Raw genomic sequence first — 12,002 nt, 5'->3', positions numbered from 1 at the left:
GTCTGGAGGACGGTCACCTGATCCTCTGGCAGGCGGAGGAGAGCAGGCAGTAAATAAAGGATGTGTTTTCTCCGAGTGTCGTTGACCTGCCGACCTGTTTGTTAAAACCTGGTTTTATCCCAGAGGAGGAATCACAGTTCACAGCGCTGCGTCTCTCTCCGTCTCTTCTAGGACAGAAGAGACAGAGACACTTTGTCGCAGCCTCATGGGAGCTGCAGCTGCTGAAAGCTAAGCCTCATGGGACATGTTGTTGTTGTTGCTGTTGGTTGTAACAAAAATATTTTTATATCTTTGTTAAAGGGTCACGTCTGTCGTTTTGTGAGCTCCAGCTCTGAACTACAAACTTCATACTTTTGTGAAAAAGTTCGGTTTATTTTCGTTTTTCTTACTTTTTCTGTGACTGTTCTGACAGCTGTGAACATGTTTACATACTAATATTACATTTTTATATTTGACTATATCACAGTTTTAATTAGCATGTCGAGCAAAGAAGGGGAAAGTGTGTTGGTGTTGAAGAAGTGATTAGAAGCACGAGACAATGTTTAATTTATGAACCAAAAGCAGCATCTTCCACTCACCTGGTGCATCGGCCCCTGCAGTTCCTCTAACCACCACTAGGGTCTGGCTGCAGCAGTGAGTCAGTCCCCGTAGACTCCCATGTTAAAGTGTCCAACGGAGGCTTCGTCCATCTTTATTTACAGTCTACAAACGAGATAAAAGTAAAATGCAGTTCAATATATTTTTGTTATTGTCAACAGATCCCGAGAGTCCGTCTCTCAACACTTCCTGACTTCCCTCCCTCTGTCTCCGAGCTCATTGGTTCCTACTGAAGACGTAAATCTTTAAAAAAATATCTAAGCAGCTTCTCACTCTCGTTTTTACCAAACAAACAGGAGGAAACTGAGACTTTGTTGAGGACTATTTTCGGCAGCGGATTAATCTCTAGCTCCTGTGAGTATTTGTGGCAGCAGGACGGTGTGTGTGTGTGTGTGTGTGTGTGTGTGTGTGTGTGTGTGTGACTCATGTTAATGAAGGAGTGGAGCTCTGCAGATACATCAGGCTTTAACGCACAGTTTGCTCCTGGGATTTACTGACAATAATAAAAATAAAACTGACTCATGCTTTAAAATGACAAAGTGCTGAAGTCTTACTGTCCGTGCAGCAGCAGATATTTATCTCAGAATATCGACATAAAGCCTCAATATCAAATTTCCGCTCTTTAGAAACAGCGATCAAAGGCCGTGATGTGACTGAGGCTGATGGGACAGATTCCACCTTAAAAACTTGGCGGAGCTGAGGATCTGCCTCTCCATTGTTCTCCCGAACAACAACTGCAACAAGATATTTGTGTTCGTGCTCTGCCTCTTTCATACGAGCCGTGCGTCACGGAGAATGACCTGCAGTAACCTCCTGAAACGAGCGCGGGATCCAGATGGAACTTGCCCGCGAGCCGCGCTCACAGTTTACATTACAGAAGGTGATTACAGACGTTGCTTCGTGCGGTGTAGATTTTCCCCCGAGGCCACGACTTCAGGTGGAGTGTGTGAGCTGTTTTCCAGAGTGGAGATAAGAGCTGCGGAGGTGCAGGCGAGTTCCCAGCCTCCTCCTCCTTCTGATCCACTCCACTGATCTCCGTCTTTAATGAAGCATCCGTCAGCGGAGCTTCATTAGCTCGGGCTTGCTGCAACTGGTTCCCAGCCCCGTTAATGCCGAACACTGAGAGTCTGCGCTGTGTAATTACTGCGTTCGATCCCTCACACCGCATTTGTTAATACAGACCTTCGTGCCTCCAGGCTGCACACAAACACAGAACGAGCCAGGATGAATTCACTCCGAGTGAAATCACATTTGGCAAACACAAAAGCTACGAGCACATACCTGCACACTGACTGCAGGTGATCCAGGTGTGTTTGTTTAAAGGCGTCTGTGCCGGATCAGGAAGCGAGGAAATCACAGTTCAGCTTCAGGGGCCGGTTTCCTGCAGAGGTTATAAATGAAACCAGAAGTAGAGTTCAGTCCTGGTTTAAAAGTGTCGCTCTCACTGTTACCTTGAGACGAAGCTGTAAAGACAAACAGGAAGTGGTTTAAAAAAGTTGAAATTCAGTCTGATTTAGTAAAAACGTCACATAATCTGACTTTAGTTCTGAAACTAATAACTGTCAGAAACAAACACTTTCTAATAGCGAGTACAGACCTGAGGAAATGAGGCGACAGCTGTTGCTAACGACAATTAATTGAATGAAAATTTAAATTTCGACTCCTCCACTTTAATCAGGATCACGTCGTCTGCAGGCGACCTCTGTCGTATGGCTAACGTTAGCAGCGCTAGCACCAGCGGCCTTGTATTATACCAGATTAACGTCCACATGTCTGAGCTGCATGTGCTCACACATTGCTCAGGATGGGGGGGGGGGGGGTTAACACTTAACCTGTGTTGTGTGTTGATGAGATATGAATAATTAGTTTAACCTAGTATTTCTGTTGCACACTCCTGAGAGCGACGTGGACCAGAACCAGTCCTGACCTGCGGCAGGTGGAGAATGTGTTTACAGCCTCTGTGACTCCAAATCCACGCTCCTCTTTTCAGTCTCAAAGACTTTTGAATTCCACAGCTCTGAGAGGAAAAACCCACAAAGCTCCTCTTCTTTTATTCCTGACTGTATGTAAGGTGACACCGCTCCGTTCTCCCTGTTATTCCTCCTCTTTCCACCTTTCTGGGGGGGGGGGGGGGCTGAAATCAGAGCCGTTCCCTTGGAGATGGAGGCGATTTATGGAGTGTTTGTGCACCGGGAGGAGGAGGAGGAGGAGGAGGAGGAGGAGCAGTGGGAGGAGAGCGGCAGAGAGAAAGAAAGGAGGGCACGAAGCTGTGACAGAGGTTGAGGAATTGGGACAAAAGTCTGCTGAGAGAGAGAAAAGAGCTGCAGAGTTTATTGTCGGAGCTGGAGAGCTATGAATGAGGAGGATTAGGAGGAGGAGGAGGAGGAGGAGGGCGAGGAGGAAGACGCATGGGTTCGCTCCGTACTTGGACTTGTAAGCACATGTTTAGATCACACCGAGCGCAGGAGAGGAAATACCCAGGTAGGGCGACAGGGCAAAGGTCGCTGCTGTTTGTGTTTCTCTGTTGGTTTGATCCGGGAAACAGAGGAAGTGCAGGTAAAAGGTGCAGAAGAAGAAGAAGACACATACTGTATTTATGTGTGTGTGTGTGTAAGTTACATTGAGCATGTCCTCAGTCTTCCTCCATTCAGAGCTGAGCGGAGCGTCTGAAGTGCAGATTAAATCCACCTCTGTTCTTTCAGCTTCTCCTCTCGTCAGGTTTCTGTCTGTTGATTCATCAAAGCCTCTTTCTTTCCTCCGTCTCTCGTGTGACTCTGACTTTTATTTGTTTTCCTCTGAGATATAAGAACAAGGCATCTTTCACACCTGCCTCCTTCACTGTGCTGTAGGAGCCGAGCTTTTCCTTGATATGTGTTGTGATGTTTTACAAGCAGACCTGCTGTGAAACTTTACCTCCGCTGGTTTCTACCCAGACTCGTCGTTTTGGTTCCGTTAGCCGAGGGTTTGAGATTCCCGTCTGTGAGGCTCAACACAGCGGAGGGAAATGGAACTGAGCGGTAACATCTGGATAGTCCACCAACCTGCGGGCTGTGTGAATTGGGACTATTTTTTTCTGGTGGAAAGTAGTTCCAGTTGAAAGTAAAGATGCTTTAGACCTGTATCCTACCTCCGACCTGTTTGCTGGTTTCAGAGCGGCGCAGGTGTCATTTTCCCGTCCAGTTCTCTTGCACTTGCGCCCAATTGAGCGGCCACAGGTGTGTTGGTCTCAAAATAGGTGTGTTCAGGTGCATTGTTATCTTGAGGCGGTGAAATATCTCTTGGTGCACAACAAGCCTGTTGCGCATGAGCAGAGCGCGCCACAGCGAGACTAGATGTGTCCACAGTTTCATAATGAATGGAGAATGTGTTTTCACTTCTCATGATATAACAGGAAAGTTGTGGCTCGGCTGTGTGTGTGTGTCAGGACTCGACTGGATGTGATTATAACGGCAACACGCCAAGGTGCAGCGCGCCGGGCGTTTAAAGGGAGTGGGAGACGTCACTCTGATTGGTTTATTGGATGTTACGCCCAAAAAGCTCGGTAGCACCCTGTTGAACCTTGTGCCCGGAGCAGCGACTTCTTTTTCCACCGTTAAAATAGCAACAGTGACATGGACACGCCCTGAATGCATTTGCGCCACATGTCTCAGACTGTGCACTTTGGATCGTTAAAATAGAGCCTTCAGAGTCAGTTATCGAGAGACCTCGACACTCCTGTTGCATGAGCTGCTTGTCAAGTGCTCATGCATGTGCTGAGTTTATTTTAAACACTTACTGTTTAATGGCCAAACATGCAGCTTTCACAAGAGGATTGCAGGCAACAAAGGAAGGTTTAAATTTAAAGCACTTCAGGAACAATCTGAACGTCCAGAAATCTCAAGCTCGGAGCGAAATAATATTCATGTAGGAAGAGTTGCAGATTTAAACCACGGAGCAAAGAAATATGTGATGCCCAGAATTGGATAAAAAAATAAAATGGAATTTGCATTTCTGATAAGAAGTTTAATTAGTGTTGTAATGGCCATTAGGGCCACATGTAACAGAACACACTACGTGTTAGATAAACCTGAACAAGATGGTGATAACAAGTCGCACCGGGTACAAACAACCTGTGAGCTGTAGTGAGTGTAAAATGAGAAATGTGGCTGGTTCATGTGTGAGCGAGAGACAAAGAGACACAGAGAGAGAGAGAGAGAGAGAGTGAGTATCATTATGAATTCCTGTCTGTATCTGTGGGGCTGCAGGGAAATGAAATGAAAAGGTCATCCCCGGTCACAGAGCCACTAATCCCACCGCACTCTGATAAATCGCAAAGAAATACACTCGACCTCACAGAGCAGGCCGGCCCGCTGACAGTACAGCAGATTAAGTCGAGCACGCCTCTGTGACCCGAAGAAATCAAATTAAAATCAGAAACGGGAGAATGAAGCTCACGGCCGGTTTATGACGAGAGGACAGGAAACACGAGTGAGGACAGGAAACGCTCCGAGAGGGAGGGACGTCAGAGTCGATGATAAGACGAGTTCTGTTTGACTTTGTATGAATAGATATATTTGTTACCGCAGTCGGATTAATCTGCAGGGCGAATGGGTCCGGTTGTCAGGGAAACGAGACCATTTCTCTAAATCCGTGGTAGCAGCTCTACTTTGAGCTAAATGCTAACGTCAACATGCTAACACGCTAATATACTGAGGCTTAGCGGGTATAATGTTCATCATGTTCCCCATCTTAGCTTAGCCTGTTAGCATGCTAACATTTGCCAATTGGCGGTAAACACAAAGCACAGCAGAGGCTGATGGGACTTGTCTTTAGTTTAGTATTTGACGACAGGAAATGTTGACTGTAGGACAGAGACTCACCGTCAGAGACCAGGCAAAGGGGGGTGTAAAGGGGCCCCCAATGGCCCCTCTTATTGGCACGATTTGCAATGACAAGTATAAGCTGTAGTGAGCATTTACCAATAGTCTGCATGTGAGGCGTTCAGGGGACATCTGTTAATTGTAGCATCTGCCAGGGGATCAAAGTGACCACAGTTCATTCTCTTGGAACCTGATTTGACGTCAGTCCGTCCAACAGTTTTCCAGATATTTCACTGAAATATAAAATGTGGACCTCATGTTGACGGTAGAATGAAAGTCAGAGGATCATTGAAGCTTTTTCATCTGGGGACCATGAATATCTGTCTAAACTTTCATGGAGCTCCATGCAGCAGTTGTTGAGACATCTCAGTGTGGACAGACACAGAGCGGAGCCGCTAGCGTGGCTAAAAATAAGCTGCTGTTTTTCTGCCTCTGCCAGAAGACTAACGAGCCTCAGATATCCTGTGTCTTCATTTCATTAAATACTATTTGTAACATAAATATACAAAATTGAAATAATAAGAAGACGAGTCTCATCACGACACTTTTTTCTTAACCTTTGAAACACTGGTTTGAAATATTATTTTTTATTTTAAAACAGAATAAAACACTGAAGCCTTTATGATGTTTGGCTCATTTCAAGTGACAAAAGTAATTTTTTTTATTCTTCACATTAAGATGTGAAAAACAGATTTTGTTTTTAAAACTCGGAGCTGAAATTGTGCTGGCAGTGATGTTGCTCTTCGTTAGCTCGTTCCTTCTTATTTGCACCAGTGCTTGGTGATGATACACTATTTTACTCATATTACTTGACAACAATATGATCTAATTGTGTTTTTAGCTTTACAAAGTTTTGTTTTTTAACATTATTAATTTAAAAACAATTGCAATTAAAACCGAACTAAATTAGTCACTGAAGATTGTTTTTGTTTTTGCTCATTTAAAGCTTCGTATCCAATCAGCTGTTTTGTGTGATTTTGCATAATTTCCCCCAATTATAATGTATAATGATATTTTGCAGCCGAAGCTGTGGTGTTTTTCCATTTCTTAAATTGGTGTAAGAATACAGGAGCTGTTACTGTGATCTGTTTGTGTGCAGAGCGTTTTCTGCAGGGCTGAGGAAAAGGTCGATTCCCCCTGAAAAGCTGCTGCAGAGCTCTGATGTTGGTCGGGGGGGGGGGCAGCGAGGAGCCTTTGATGAGCGCAGAGTCATGAAGCGAGGGCGAGGAGGAGAAAAATGGGGCAGGAAGATGCTGAAACATGATAAATAAAGCTGCTGGAGGGCAGAGGATGGAGAGCAGACGGGTGGTGAAATCAGTTTTTGGCGTGTTTGGCGCTGAGGTTTCACACCGACAACAAACTGATGAGAGAAGAGAAAGACCCGGTTTGTCTGGATGGAAGTTCTTAGTCCTGAGACGTGCAGACGAGACTGATACCTGTGTCCCGACCGCCTCCGTGCTCATGATGTCGCCCGCTCATGATCACGAGGTTTAAAAGCTCTCGGTGTTAAAGCGGCGGGTCACAGCTGAGCTCTGGATTCATGGAGGATCTGAAGTCGATGGGGAAACGTAACTTTGTGGATTCAGGCTGTTGAAGATTTTTGTCAGACGGACTGAGTCAGTCCTGATTTACCCAGCGGCGCCTGCTGGTTGATTGTCCTGATTGTTGTGGGGCGTGTTCTCTGGGAGATGATGGTTATAATGCTCGGCATGACTCCAATGCTAATGGCTGGTTTACTGATTACATGACAATCATGCACGGGCTGATTAGCAGCAGAGACTCCATGCCTTTATTCAATTCAATGTGTAATGTAATTGAATGCGTGAATGTGTTGAAATTTAATACACATTTTGACTGAACACAGAAAACTTCCAAGATAGCAAAACGCCAAAACCACCGATTGATTCCTGTAGGCGGCTCGTCGGTGTTGGAAGGCAAGAGGAATGTTTCCTGCAGGAAAAGAAAGACGACAAACAACCAGAGTTTCTCGGGAATGTAGAAATCAGTCTGATTCTGAATGAAGACACAGAGTTGATCCCTGTTGCTTGTTGTTGGCTGGTTACAGATAACGTCTCTGCTATCTCCAGCCATCAGCTTCGCAAACCAAAAATCCATTCTGAACACAACTTCATTCGCCAGAACTACCACAAAGTGTTGTTGTGTTTTCGTTGTCATGCTGCTCATATCAACGTGGAATATGAAGCACTAAGCGAAATAAATCCAGCCCATGCTTGTTTTCCTCTGGCCCAGTATACACCCGGTTCCACGGCCCGAATCTGGCCCATACACAGCATGATTGTCGGATGCTACTTGCACATCTGGACCAAGATTTTCAGACTGGAGGATAACAGCAGGAATCTGCCCAGATGTTGGGACAGAAGTTTTACTCTGCTATCTGAGCAGTGTGAAGGATCCATAAACATCAGGACAGCACAGAGATGTTTATAGATGGAGAGCTATTTGATGAATGAAACTTCCGGTCCAACATATCCCAGGATCCTCGGCCCGAGTCTGGCCCATAAACTGCCACATCTGGTGCAGATTCCAGCTGTTATCCTCCTGTATTGGCTGACAGCTGGAAGATTTTCTGTGTGTGCGCCAGAATTGGTCCAGATGTGGAAATAGCATCTGACAGTCATGCTGTGTATGGGCCGGATTCGGGCCGTGGGCCAGAAGAAAACAAGCACGTGGCCCAAGTCTGGGCCAGATTTACTGTCGTCTACAGAAGCGCCTTGCATCAGATAAATCAGTATCTACCACCGAGCTGGAACGTAACGATGAGTTTGTCATTTCAACAACATAAAGGACAAATCATTTTGCTAGCATTCAAAAGCTTCAGCTACAAAGATGCTTCTGTGACCTGGAAACAGGCAGGAATCTGTCTCTCAGTGAACTGCGGCGCCGTCCTCAGGAAGCCCGCCGGGTCTGAGGAGAGGAAGGTGAACTGTTGTCACTCTGCGTGGAACAAACACATTAAAACAGAGAAACACTAATACGACACTCTCCTGCCGGGCACGAACACAGCACAACACTTAATGATTTAAAGGATCAGAAGCTGGGAGGGATAATTAGATTACTGTATATAAACACGGGGTGTTGTACGTGTGTGTGCGTTAAGGCGGTCTGTTTACAGCTGATGTCTGTTATTTCACACGACGGCATCATCATGGTGATGTAACACGGTGTGTATTCTGACAGACACACACATTTCTCTCCCAGGAATTCACAAGTTTATTTTGAACTTCAAGCAGACATGGAAGAGAATGAGCAAGTGCTGTGTGTGTGTGTGTGTGTGTGTGTGTGTGTGTGTGTGTGTGTGTGTGTGTGTGTGTGTGTGTGTGTGTGTGTGGGTCGGTGAGGTCAACAGACAGAGTGAGTGGAGTTGATTACCCGTCTCCACTCTTATCTCCGTCCCCTAATGCAGGAAGCGCTCGCTGATTATTCCCTTAATCAGGACTATCCCCTCTGTGATTAGCTCGCTGCTAAAAAGCCCTTCAGTTTGAACTGGGACGCGGCCGCCGGACCAGAGCTGCTGCTTTCAGCTCTTAATTGCATTATCATACTGTATCATACTGTGCCCCCCCCCCCCTGCAGTGCTGACTGACAGGATTCACTGAGAGGAGAAACTCCATGAGGTGCCACCCAGGAATCAAGGAAGTGATCTGTTGCTGTTCACTTCATGTCTACGAAAGCTCATCATCAGACGACCTGTTTACAAGCTCGTCTTCCTTCCAGATTTACTGCAGAAAATTACCAAAAGAAAACTGAATTTATTTGTGTTTCCATCCACTACTGAATTAGAAATATTAAGATTTGAATGCTTGGAGATAAACAGCTGGTGGAGCTGTGGCTTTGATCGACACACTGAGTTCGTTGTTGTTGGGACGTCTGATTCGTTTACATTTAGCATTTAACTATTGGACGGATGGATCTGACATTTAGTACAGATGTTCATGATCCCCAGAGGATGAATCCTACTGACGGCGGTGAACCTCTGACGTTTCCTCTAGCGCCACCGGCAAAGCAAAGTAACAGAAAAGTTTGACCGTTTAAAAGGAGAGAGTTGTAGAACTTGTTCGGACGTGTGGAGCATGAAAGCTGAACGCTGCTCCTCCATGTTTAGTTGAGACGGCGTGAGCAGACCAGTCCCGGCCCAGCTGAGAGGACCGCACGCTTCATCACGGAGCAGCGGGTCGACGTTTTCACAGATTCAGTGAAAAGCTTCACACATGCAGCATGGGTTAGTGCAGGCGATGACGGCTCCCAGAGGATGAAGCCTCATGATCTCCAGGCTTTTTCCGAACTCCATCCTAAAATGTTTCCACGTCTCCACAGATTACTGAGCCGCAGAAACCACGGCTTCGATGAGTCTGAGGCAGGATGAATAAATGATGAGTTTGGGGTCAGTAACTAAGTCACAGGATAACTCTTTCAGAGGGTGTAAGTGTTCACTCTCGGTGCTCGGGGCGTTATCTTTTAATTTACAGCCATTACACCGAGTTATTTGTTGTGCCTCCGCCCCGGCGCCGCCCACGCAGCCTCGGCCGTCCCTCCAGTGCTGTTCTCAGCTCCGATTAGACGGCACGAGGAGGCTGCAAAACCGCCGCAGTCCTCCCAACACATCCTCCTCATATCGACGGCCAGGGCTTTTTTGTTTTTACAGCCACAATTAGAGCCCAGAAGTGTAAGCGTTTTGTGCAGCTCCTGCAGAATCAACAAAAGCTGCCTATTAAACTCCTCTTTAGTGGCACTGTCCCTCATTTTTATATCCTCGCTGGGTTTATGAGCGTCAGAGGCTGAAAGGCCAATAAACCTGCACATCCCACAACTCAACCTGGACCTTATTTACTTACTCTTCTCCTCTCTTTTCTTTTCTCCTCTCTTCTGCTGTTTCCTCTCCTCTCTTTCGCCTGAATCCTCCTTAAGTTTCTCCTCTTCTCTCCCACCGTCTCCTCTGTTTTCCATCTTTTCAAGTATCTCCATTTCTTTGCCTCCCACCTCCTCGCCTCCTCCTCCTCTCACTCATCTTCACCCTCCCTCTGTTTGCTCTCTCCGTCTCTCCTCTCCTCCCTCTTCGTCCCCTCTCAGCACCTTTCATTGCTCTTAACGACGTACAGCGCATACATCAGCCTCACTAATTAACTCATAAATCATCTGGATGCACTTGGAAAGTTTGAGCGTCTGGCAGAGCGTTGGTGGCTTCCAGCGCACACTTTGATCCGCACGTACAGCAGATGATTGTAGTGTTCTTAATAATGAACTGTGTGGGGCTGTAATTAACTAGAAAACAGTAGTCATCAGTCTCTTGTTTTCTCCTCTTCACTGTAGAGTATCACACAGTGAATGAACACCCCAGTAAACCATCGATGTGAACTGAACGTTATAACCGTGAGGGAGGAGGACCGTCGCAGGACTGTCGGGTTAGACTTCATTAGCTTCATCCGGGTGTACCTAATAAACTGACAGCTGAGTGCTGACAGTCATAACAGACAATACACATCATAAAGGAAATAACCTGTTCCAATGCAACAAAGACGTGTGAGGGAAAGATCTTACAGAGAAGACAGGAAATCACAACCCGAGCCGAGAGGCCGAGCACCGGAGACCAGCTCACGGCAGCTTATTGTGACATCATAGTTGGAGGTTTTGTTGCTAGGCGACATCTAGTGGTCGTAGTGATGACAACAGGAGCGAAGGGAAAAGTGTCGGTGACGTAGTGTGAAGAGGGACAGAGTCCACGTCAGGAGGAGGTGGTGGTGGATGGATGAATGCGCTGCAGGACAGCGCTGTGTTCGATTCCCATGTGAAACCAGCAGTTCGTATCGTAACCATGACAACAGAGATCGTCTAATGTCGAGGATGTACGTTATTTCAACCAAAACCCAGCCAAGCCATGACCGTTTGTTATAGTCACCATGGCGACGGAGGTAGTGAGAGTACGCCGCTCTCGGTAACAGTCCGCCTGTTCATTATTGTATTGTAACCACGACAACCAAGGTCCAGTACACCTGACGCTGTAGGAGTGCTATTTCAGTAGACAATGCTAAACTGGTGGTTTGTTCTGATGGTGGAGTTGAGTGGTAGTTTCCTCCACACACAGACGTCACACAGTCACTTCAGGAATCTGGCAGGGGACGATGAAGTCCAAAGGAGGAAGATCTGAGGTCGATGTTTTTTCTGTTCCTGTTGTTGGGAGCGGTTTCTCGAAGGTGCTGCAGAGGCGTCGGACGTAGCTGCTGTTTTCTCTTTCAACACGAAGCTGATTCAGCTGCCGAGGAGGGAAAAGAGCCACGGCGGCAGATTCGTCCCGACAGAGACGTATGGAGCGGGAGCGCGTCCTCAGTGTAAACACAGAGCTGTGGATCATTATTTAGAAGATCTACACTCACATTTATCCTGCAGCCGATGACTGACGTGTCACAAAAGTATTTGTTTCTTCAGACCGAGCTGAAGCTGCGGAGTCAGCAGCTCTGATATCGAAGTCTGAAGTCTCTCTCTGTCCTTTACTGCGTCTTTGTTCTGTTTTGTTGCAGAGGTTTTGTTTAA

At 46.5% G+C, this 12,002-nt stretch overlaps 1 protein-coding gene across 6 annotated transcripts in view; it reads left to right on the top strand.

The window, feature by feature from the left end:
* The window catches only part of large2 (LARGE xylosyl- and glucuronyltransferase 2), a 193,161-nt gene that overhangs the window by 158,573 nt on the left and 22,586 nt on the right, over window positions 1-12,002 (top strand). Inside the window, exon 1 of one of the 6 annotated variants that reach the window (XM_056404491.1) lies at window positions 2,874-3,078. The exons of the other annotated variants lie outside the window; for them this stretch is intronic. The gene's annotated coding sequence lies outside the window, so the exon portion shown is untranslated. Of the gene's footprint in view, window positions 1-2,873; window positions 3,079-12,002 lie in introns of those variants that run through there. 6 annotated transcript variants of the gene reach the window in all.

The sequence above is a fragment of the Seriola aureovittata genome, chromosome 1, assembly GCF_021018895.1.
Source record: "Seriola aureovittata isolate HTS-2021-v1 ecotype China chromosome 1, ASM2101889v1, whole genome shotgun sequence".
NCBI lineage: Eukaryota > Metazoa > Chordata > Actinopteri > Carangiformes > Carangidae > Seriola > Seriola aureovittata.
Note: the sequence above shows the minus strand (reverse complement) of the source record. Positions and strands in the feature narration are given on the sequence as shown.